This window comes from Chaetodon auriga, chromosome 9 (genome assembly GCF_051107435.1).
Source record: "Chaetodon auriga isolate fChaAug3 chromosome 9, fChaAug3.hap1, whole genome shotgun sequence".
NCBI lineage: Eukaryota > Metazoa > Chordata > Actinopteri > Chaetodontiformes > Chaetodontidae > Chaetodon > Chaetodon auriga.
The window spans coordinates 6,004,046-6,015,569 of record NC_135082.1 but is presented as its reverse complement, the minus strand read 5'-3'; the positions used below and the strand labels follow the sequence as shown (position 1 = coordinate 6,015,569).

The 11,524-nt window shown below is 39.4% G+C and overlaps 1 non-coding gene across 1 annotated transcript; it reads right to left on the bottom strand.

Moving 5' to 3' along the window:
- Positions 1-5,176: 5,176 nt before the first annotated feature.
- On the bottom strand, positions 5,177-5,258 carry trnal-aag (transfer RNA leucine (anticodon AAG)). Its single transcript has one exon. It is a non-coding gene; the product is annotated as a tRNA-Leu (tRNA).
- Positions 5,259-11,524: the final 6,266 nt, after the last annotated feature.

Genomic DNA, 11,524 nt, shown 5'->3' with positions numbered 1-11,524 from the left:
AGGGCCATGACTGTGTGTGACAGTGAGTTGTACAACAGCTCAGTGAGATACTCTGGCCTGGTTTTATTCATAATGAGTGCTTTTAACTCAGAAATTACGCTTTTATGGCATGGGGCATGGCCATAGATGGACATGGATGCTGTCATTCATGGTCAGTGCCTTACCTCTGTACCACAAGCATATCAGACACGTTTTTCACTCATACATCTCACACAGCAGATACGCTCTCATTTTAATCTATGCAGCTGTCTGCACTGGCTCTGTGCAGGCTTGCGTCTCAGCTGTGTCTCACGGGTATAACCATGACCCTGCCTGTTGACGCCTCAAGTCTATTTTTTCAACAATATGCGCGTAAATGCAAGGTTGATGCACAATCAAAAGGCACTGAATAAATATATTTATTTACATTTAGCAACCACGGCAGAATGTAATCCCACAGATTCTCCCTTCACTTTTTGCCCAGCAGCTGGGAAGTAAAGCACAGGAACTTCTAGCTGCAGTGTTTGTTCATGGGCAAACTGTAACCTACGCTGTATGTTTACTGTCACTAGATAACTGCTATCCTATCCCTATGCTCCGATCACAAACACACAAACACCTGTCTGCTCACACACGCTATGCATTTCCCTTTTGCTTAAAGCGTCCACACTGCTCGTATAACACAATCATATGCATCAGTGCTGATGGAAAGTGGAACAGGAATACTCACACGTATCAAAGGAAAAGTTCACAGTGCACAGAAATTTTGGCTACTTCTTCGCTGCTCCACTTTGAAATGCACGAGAAGCAATGAGAAGATGGAACCAGTATAGACAGTCCCTTCAGTGCTGCGTGAATGCTGTTGTCAGGTGAGCACGACACTGATGTGAAGTTTGTGGTCTCGACACGGAGTTAGACCTCGAGGCCATTCTTTTTTTTTTTTTTTTTTTTTGTCTGCCACAGTGTACATATCTGCTCTGGAAATCACTTGTCCTGTGTTCTCCTTTGGGAAAAAAATAGGAGACTAAATGGGAGAAATTTAGAAATGTATTTGTTTTGGGTTTATTATGACATGAGAATACTGGATAAAATGTTGCCACTGAACATAATCCAAGCAGCAAGTATGTTTCCCTCTAAATAATTTGGTAACACAAAGCGTAATTGTTAGGGGAAACGGTTAATGCACAAATACACTTCAGACCTTTTTAATGTTATATTCTGTCTTTTTCTTTGTCATTATTTATGAAACAATATTTAATTCAGCTGCATCCTATCAATGATAAATAAACTTGAGCCTCAAAGTTGAATGACTCCTTTACCCAGTAACCCTCTGGGTTGGAGTGCTCGCTCACTATTGACTCACTGCCGCTCACTGTGTATTTGTGTTTATATAAGACAGCAGTATTCAGTTACGCATACACATGGTGTCTTATTTAATGGGGTTGAAACACTCCTCTGTGATGCAGCCTTGGATCATGGTTTAAGCTAAGAAATAAGTGTATTTTGAACATAATAACCTTGTCTCCTGCAGCTTCAGTTTAGCTGCATTTTGAGCTAATGAAGAGTAAACTTTTATTATGGAAGCAAGCCACCTTTCACCAGCTGTGTCACCCCGAAGGAGGCGACGTCCTCATCAAAATGTCAGTTTTAATGATGCTGTTTTCTTTTTCAGAGTTACAAGTATGCAGCAACTCTTTTAAGTCTTAAATAGCTGGTAGAAAGCAATAACCAAAATACTCCACCTTCCTCAAATCCCTTCAAATCACTTCTGCTTCTCCGAGTCTCTGTTTACCTCAACCCCCGTGGAAAGAAAGAGTCACAAAACAAAAATAAAACAGCATCGCTGAAATCTAGTTCAAATACACCAACACACACTTCTACAGTACTTTATACACGGTGTCTGGAAGCCTCGTGGCATCAGTTTTTATTTCCTTTGGACTGAAAATGAAAGGTAACGTTGCGCCTCACATGTATAGAAAATGATTCAAGCCAGCCCTGCTGTAATGATTTATAAAATACCACAGTTGCAGAGATGTCAGTGGGGGAAAAGGGCCATTTTTCTCCATTTCTAAAAAGTTTCTGTAGATAAAAGAGGATTTTGCAGGGCACTGGCATTATATACAGAGTCCTTTTTGCTTCCCTGTAGTCAGTTCCTGTGTCGCCGGCCGTCTGTCTCTCTCTATCTACCCACCTATCTATTTCCAGCTGCATATCTTGTGGTAGCAGTGCTTCGCTGGAAACTGGCATGAATGCTCAGTCAAAGCACCTTCGGCAAACAAAACAGCAGACAGCAACAAAAGCAAACTTCCCTCCAATCCCCTTGTCTTGTACCTCAACTCCCCAGAAAGAGCAACAGAAAAGAGAAGTGAGCAAATGAGAATGTGGGAGCATTGCCTTAGATCATAGACTATAAAACATGGACACAGTCTCTGTGACATCATCTACAGCTTTCTGAAGAGCCGTTGTGAAGCTCAGTGACAGTGGCTCTGACCGTCACCATCTTGGCAGTGCCTGACTCAGCCCAATTCCTGGCTAATCCAAAAATGGGTAAAGAGGTAGAGTGTGAAAGTGGCCATGATCACGCATAATTTTAAGCCTGAAAATCATTTAAACAGTGAGTTCTATTAAAATTCACCTACAGTACAGTTGTTATGAATGCAGAAATTAGCTACAGAGACCAAAACAGGTTTTTTCAGCCCTGAAGGTTGCTGCTTGCCTGAGACAGCAACACAGCTCAGCCCACAAAACCTGTACCTCCTCTGATTTGTCATAGGAAAAGGATTGTTTCCATCTTTTCCCAAAGTCTTTCTCTGTTCTGTTTTCCTCTTCAACAGTGCAGTCAGAAGTCATGGTCAGCTACAAAACTGCAACTCTGTAGCTCGAGGAGCTGATCAGTGTAGTTCAAGATTCAAGGACACTTCATGAGGATTGATGCTTCTGTTATAGCTATGCTGCACTGCTGCCAGTCATGTAACCTGGTATACAATAATAGCTTCATGCATTCTGTATCGCTATAATCTCCATAATCATGAATCAATCAGAGAAAGTTTTTCGTTTTGTTGTTTTTTTGCTTGTTTTTTAGAACCTCATATATATATATATATATATATATATATATATATATATATATATATATACCGCCCACAAGGCTCAAGCACTGTTTAGAACCAGCATGAAATGACTACAAGATACAAGATTATGCACATGTATTATATATGTCTCAAGAAAAGGCATTCATCTTTTGAGTAGTCGACATTCATACTGTCATGCCCATTTGCAATATATGTCATGGTGTACACAACTTAATCTAAAATGTGTGCGTGTTGTGTGTGTTTTCCTACCTTCACAGCAGTTACGTAGTCTAACAAATAAAAGTAATCCATGAAAACCTGTGTAACAATGCATCACAATTAAAAAACAGTGGGTGCTCTTTAATTTAGGACATCATTGTAGGACATCCACAAAATGTAAGGTAAAGGGGTGAACTGGCTTGGCTAAACGAGTGCTTGGTGCTTGATTTTGTGGTTAACTGTAATTCACAAATGCAAAAGGTGAGTGAAATGAGTTCAGGTGGTTTTCAAGGTCCACCATGGAAGCTTTAGTGGTATCTAGCAGTGACAACCTCACCTCCCCTGTCTCTTTTAAGGGTGTAGGAGAACCTATGGTGGCTGCTAAAAACATGAAAAATGTGAAAATGGAAGGCCCTCTCTAAAGTTAGTGTTTTTTGTTGTTTTTTTTCTGTTTTTCTTCTTGGTTTCTGCAATTCTCTTACTGTACCATCATATTTTAATCTCAGTACCACCCAATCATTTCATTCCCTGAGGAACTCAGGAAAGGAGAGGCAACACAAGTTCTTATTTCTTTGCCACAATTTTGTCATGCAGGCATGCTTTAATAGAAAAAAGGGGGGAAAAAAATCTAGGATAGGTGACCATTGAGAAAAAATAAACAAAATCTGATTTACAGGACAAGTGAGTAGGTTTGGAGACAGGAAATCTAAGAGCAGCTAGAAGTGCTGTGTCCACATGAACACTGTCTATAAAAAGGGAATCACACAGGGATGTTTTTGTTTTCAATCTCATATAAAGATGCAGACAAAGTCATAAACTCCACACCTGTACAGAGTTCTCACACACACACACACACACACACACACACACACACACACACACAATACATTCTTAACTCCTGGCCACCAGGCACATCGGTCAGTTCAACCAATTGAATCCAGCACTGTCTTTGTTCATATTTCTCTCCCTTTATTTCTGGGCTGATGACATAGTCACTCCATGCTTCAGCCAGACATGCGACATATTGTTTACTTTCATGACACATCACAATACTGACACATTCCATTTCGCACAGGAGTGCTGCTGTACAAGCTGCAGTGACATATAATCCGACCATAAATAAATTAGTGGTTGTGAAGCTTCTTTTTTTTGTCCACAGAGATGTTCTACTTTGGACAGTTTTGTCAATTATCAGCGCTTATTCATCTGGATGATGAGGTTTTTGACAACATAGAGCCTTGATGGATGACAAAGTTCACATTTCCATCAGCCTCTGGGTTATGGACCCAACACGCTTCTGCTGCACCGCCCTGCTCTGCTCTCCTTCTGTGACTTATACCCACAATTTGTGCTTTATGAAACCGCTTATCTGTTCACTGAAATGGTGCTACACAAAGGAGGTTGAAGAATGATAGAAAGTAGAAATTAGATTGAAAGTAGAAATGCATGTACTGAAAGTCTTAACACATCATAAGAACTTGCATGCTTATATCCTGAAAATGAAAATGAGGATGTGTCCACTGAAAGTCAGGGATTCATCATCATCCAGTTCATCCATTACTAGTTTTAGTATCAGCATTAACTACAAGAAACCTGTGTTGGATTGGCTCAAGACCCTCTGTCTGCTAAATTCTCCCACTTTCTGAATAATAACCATGAAGGAATATATTGGAGAAGAATAAGAATAGCAGTAGTGGGATTTAAACCCAACACCACTCATCCAAATCGGGTTTTTTGGTTGATGCAGCAAAAATAAACAGTTCTTTGACCACCAGTAGCATCACCACTCATCATGATTGAACTGAAGTCACTGTTGTGTGATGAGAGAATTTCCTGCACACATGATAACAAAGACATACATATTCAACATGACAGGCATAGAACTGTCCACAACAATTGCACTCATATGGCAGTGGTGGGATTTGAACCCACGCCTCCAGAGAGACTGGAGCCTTAATCCAGCGCCTTAGACCACTCGGCCACACTACCTGTGCAACCAGTGTCATCACTGCCACAATCACAACTTTTTCAAATCTTCAACATGTAAAGCGAGAAAGTGACTATGGGGAACATGCACAATAACTAAAGCATTTTGACTGACACCCCAAAAAAATGCGTGAATGAGATTGTGACAGAAGACAGCTGGGACACCTCTGGTAACGTGTGGTTCCATCCGAATTGAGGGTCTGGATGGACTAAATGTGCAAAGTTCTAAGGCTTTGTTTAACCCCTTAGCTTAGCTCAGACAGCTGAAACAAATCTCTGACCATAAGGTATAGGCTTAATTGGAGGAAATGGTGTGAAATACAAATACAAAATACAATATGAACATTATAATATAACAAAGGAATTCATACATAATGAATAGTTACATCAAGCAAAGTAAAATGGCTTTAATGGAAAATGTCCACTGAAATGAAATCAATATGTTATCATGGAGAAAAATTGAGGATTATTCAAACAACTGATGTTTTTATTTTCTCTTTCATGAACACTCACACAATCAAAGAACACTTTAATAAGAAAAGGAGGCTTTTTTTTTGCAGGCATTCAACAGCACAATGAAATCAGTTAACCAAACCTCCCTCAGAACGGTCAAGGGAATGTGAGGACATACTGTATTTCTGAAGTTACTAAACAAAGGGAAAACACACATACTGTGAAAAACGAAAGGAAATATTGGCATGAAAGATGACAGGCTGGAGGGATTATTTTTCGCCTGACAGACCTGATTTTAGCATCCTCTGCAGAGTTTAAACCAACTATGTGATGACCGACAAAATGCTTTCCACACACAAACAACAAATAGACAAAAAACAAAAAAAGTGTTAAGAATAAAAAGATATGAGACAACATGCCCGTGCCTCTTACAAATTTAATTTTATACTTCAAATATTTAAAATAAACATGCTGCGAAGCATTTGATAAGGGAACAAAAAGCATGTCAGGATTTTAATGAAGTAAGCTAAGCCAAGGGAATGATACCAGCAGAGGAGTCAGAACCTGATGTAATACTGCATGTGTGTATTTGTGTGTGTGTGTGTTTCTAGGCCAACAAAGCAAACAGTTAAAGAAGTGTTTCATCCCAGTGAAACGTGCAAAAAAGCCCCTTCTGATGTAATAAATGTGTGTGTGTGTATATATATATATATATATATATATATGTGTGTGTGTGTGTGTGTGTGTGTGTGTGTGTAACATGGATACAAAAACACTCCCATGGGGCCAAATATAAAAAAATGTTTGAGATGATTATTAAGTGTATGTCACCCACATTTTGGCCATGCTCTGGGCCCAACACAACAATCGTTACAAGTGTAAACCAGAGGAAAATAGTGCAAAAAGCATGCTTCTCGTCAGGTCTACATGTGTGAAATGTAAGTCATTACACTGCCTGTGTAGGCAGCTGTGTCGATCAAAGTATAAGCGAATCTGTCCAATGAAGATGTTTGAGATGGACAACTGCAAAGCTCATCTGAAACACCTCCTGTGTAGACACACTCCAAGTAGCAAAGGCAAAAGCAGCACAATGTTATTATTTCTCCACATAAAGGCTGAAGATGACTTCCAACAGTCAGTGTTTGCTTCTTTACTCCATGAGGCAACCTTTAACCAACCTTAATTCAGCATTAACAGATTTTTGGGCACTTGGGAGCAGTACAACAGGCTAGAAACACAACACTGACATATAAGATCCTGATAAAATTTATATGGTAAATGGTTGCTTACTTAAGCATACAGAGATATTGAGACTATTCAGTGAAAAACATTCATTTGAAGTTGTATTCCTGGCCATCTGATCAGTGGAGGTTCAATATTCATTTTTCCTTTTAGCTCTGTCTTAGCCTCCACCAACTACAACATACTAGAGAATTTTTTTTTATTTTTTTTTTTACACATTTAAATTTTAACTAGAAAATTCTGCAGAAGGTTTTTTTTTTTTTTTCAAAACCATCTAAAAACTATTCCACGAACAACCTCTAAATAAAAGCCCCTTCTTAAACCCTACTATGTGAGTAACTTTTATGCACACAGATACATTAACGTATCGGGGGTGCAAATATGATACAATTTTGAGGTCATTGGAAGATGGAGAAGTAAAAAGACACACAGGGAGCTAGATTATTTTAATGTTATCTGAAAGATGCCTTTTTATTTCCTGTAACTTGATTCAATAATGAATGGAGTTTTGACAGACAACATTACCCAACATCATTTAATCATGACACGAGAGCTAATGTGGGACACACAGACACACACACTCTTGAAATAAATTGTATGGAATATCTTACATCTTTAAATACATGCAAGCATTACTTTAAATCCACATTTATCAGAATCTTACTTTAAACCTAATCCAACCCAGTCATGGTCCCCAGAAATCTATTGGTTTTAGTGTTTCCATGGCCTTCCTCAACCTCCACCACATCAAGATTTCCATTCTCACAAATGATATTGCATCATGTAATAAGCTGAAATGCTATGACAGAGGAGAATAGTAAATTCCTCATGTTGTTTGTTTCATCTGTGACTTATTCTCATGGCAAGCTCTAAAAAAACATTGCAGCTTCTAGGAACCATTTTCAAGGCTGTGGGACTCTTGGTTTTGTTTGCAACAGACAAGAAAACTAATTACACAGTCAATCACACATAAACAGACATAAACATAGTTGAAGTCTTACACAGTGACTTCTTAATATTTGTAGGCCTTCAGGCACGGCAGTCTTCAACCACTGCAAGTACAACCAAACAAGCGAACTGACCACCCACGGGTGTTCTCGATGTTTGTGCGTTCATGCATTCCTGTGCTTGTGTGTACTACTGTGCTTGTGTGCCTGTATTTGTGGGTCTGGCAGTGAGTGGGTGGATGGCTGGAGTTGACCATAACATGACTCTGCAGTGCAGATTTAATGAGGGAAAAGGCAAAAGGCTGCTGGCATTTTGTGATGCATCACCAATCTGAATGTCTCCCTAGTGGAGTCTGGTAAAATCCATTTGTAGTTGTTGTTTACCCCATAACAGTGGTGAGAGCATTAACATCAGTTTTTATTTAATCCTAAATATATACTCCCTTCTTTGCATTTTTGCAATGCCCTGATAGGCAGATTTACATACATTAATATTACATAAAATGCATCCTAATTCCCATATATATAACTACCCTGTATCCTGCAGAAGATGTCAAGAGCACTTTGTTTATGACATATTTAGGCTGTTTTTCCTACAGCAATATTCCCTATGAATCTTTCAGTTTGCCATTTGGAATTGATCATCATCATTTTCCATTTAGATCATACTGTTGACCCGACACCTGGGTTAGGTGGACCTCTCTTTTGATAGATAACATCTTGAGAGAGATTTGGGCTATTGGCTCAAAAGAAGGACCCCCCACAGCGCGCAGCACCAGGATTAAATCCCACTGTGGTGCTAAAGAGCACAGAACAGATTTCTGTCATCTGAGTCCCTTTCAAAAGAGCGTCACCATAGGAATAAACAATCTTTCTCCATAACCTTCCTGGCAGGATGAAATGGCTGCAGCATACACTTCAATTGGATAACATGATTCCAAAAAAGTTGGGACACAGTGTAAAACAGATAAAAACTGAATGCAATCATTTGAAAACAAACTGTGCTCTTGAGTCCATGTAGTGACATCCTTTATCTAATCACATGTTCACAAAGTGGTGAACCTCTCTCCATCCTTACTTGTGAACAACTGAGCCTTTCGAGGATGCTTCTTTCATACCCAGTCATGATACTATCACCTGTCACTAATCAACCTGTTCGCCTATGGAACGTTCCAAAGTGGTGTTTTTGGAGCATTCCACAACTTTCCCAGTCTTTTGTTGCTCCTGTCCCCACTTGTTTGAAACATGTCGCTGCATCAAATTCAGAATAAGCAGATATTTAGAAAGATCAGTGAAGTTGATGAGATAAAACATTAAATACATTGCCTTTGTACTGTTGTCAATTGAGCACATGTCAAAAAGGATTAGCAAATTATCATATTCTATGTGATTTATGTGTTATGTGGCATTCCAACTTGTTAGGAATAGGGGTTGCAGATGGAGTCAAACTGTTATCAATCAATGTCGGAAGGTAGGTTAACATGACAGGCACAACATCTGAACAAGTGTGGGACCACTCGTGTGAGGGACCATCATGAGACATCAAGTGTGCAACGAGGTTCTGTACCGCGGGATGCACACCGCTTTGATGGAGAGCAAGTGTCCGTGTGAGCGCACAGCAGACTCCTGGACTCCTGACGGCTGACGTCCCACTCACTGTCATGTTATCTGTTCGTACACTGACATGTCTGTTTGATAGCAGTGGAGCAAAGTGTTTTAACACTTTATGCACCGTAGAGTTCCAGGCAGTTAATTTGGTCGGACGGAGGATTCTCCCATCTTCCCCCACTACCTGAGACTTGTACATCCCACCGCAGCCGGAGAGAGATGATGCGTATGACATGGCCTTCCCAAGAGGGATCCCCGTCGATACAGTGGCGGGAAATCTACAAGTGTTGGTTAAATCCAAGAGCAACAACTCTTGGAGGGCAAAGCTTATACAAAGTAGAACCAGCCAACACAGTCGTTACTTATGCAAAGTCCTTACACAGCCCCAAAATCAATTAACAAACAAACTACATTAAATTATGTAGTTTTTTTCATAAATCATTCACACACACTCACACATTGAAGGCAATTTGGAGTTCATTATTTTGCCCAAGGTCTCTTTGAGACGTAGAGGCCAGGGATCGAACCACCAACCTTCTGATAAGTGGACAACCGCTCTACCTTCTGAGCTGCAGATTGATATAAAACTAGTCTGTTAAGAAGTTGAAAAACTGCACACAGTTCCCAGTTGTTGGGGTATTTCACATACTGAATTTGATGATTTTTAATGAAAAATGGCTTTATAGTCAGACTAAACTGCACCTTTCATTCTTCTACAAATAGTTGATGTAATTTCTTACTTCATATCTTGATATATATCAAAAAGTTGAGGTGCCAATGAAAGGAAACACACATTACTGTAGGTAATATGACTCCCCATGTTCCGGTGTCAATGGATTTAAAAATGATTATACTATGGCTAATCATTCCTGAAAGACAAATACTTTGTGCAAATTGCTTGCTGAACAACCATGCTGGACTTAGTTTCGAAATACACCTATACCTATGATAATACTTATAATGTGTATTTAGGGCAGGTAGAACAAGAAGTATTTGAAAGAATAAGAAGCGTAAGATAAGCATCTTACTTAACTCTGGAGGACTTAACTCTGGAGGAACAGTCAGCTTTATTGGATGGCAATGTTATAACCCAACCACAGGCATGACAGCGTTGTTTCCTTACATATTTACAGAAGTTGTTGGTTTGTATCCTAAAGAATTCACACATTATGCACGACAAACAATGGCGTTCAATATATACACTGATTAAGCACAAAGCTGTCTCGATAATGTGCTGAGTTTTAATTGCAAACAAGTAATCAATAAGCAATCAATGCCTGTGCTCATTCCTGAGTCAGCATGTGTAAGATGAATACAAGTACATTTAGGAACATCGACTTGGGACATGAGGACGTAATTGCATAATTGACTAAATGTATGTGTTCATGTAATGCAATCTAACAGTTCAGTCAACCACAATATGCATGAAAAATGCCGTGTCCCTGAACATAGCAGTCTTACAGACCTAAAACTCCATCTGGAAAAGAACTGCTGACCCTAAAATCCAAAGTTTTGGTATCTGGGGCACCAATCAGCCCATTTGTTAGCAGCAACAACAGTTTTCTGTCTGCCTCAGCTCAGTTCTCAACTACATGCTGAGCCTGATTGTTTAAAGTGAATTAGGACCAGTTTTAAAAAAAATCACAATGTAGCCAACAATATATCCAGAAGGACTGCGTGTTATACCTTAATGAAATTAGAATAAATACAGTGTATGATATCATACAATATGCAACAAAAACAAGTGAGTGTGAGTCTCATTGTGAATGAAAGGTTCAACATAGAATAAGACAAACAGTCTCCAACCATGTTAGCAACTCTTTCAGGCCTTATTTGAGTACAGTGGGGCTTTGAGGTGATTGACAATAACAATACTAACATGCTGACATACAGCAGGTATGATGTTTAGCACATTCACCTCATGGTCACATCTTAGATTAGCATGTCAGCATACTAATCTTTGCCAATATGCACCAAACACAAAACTCTACTTAGGCTGAATATCTCCAATTTCCCTGA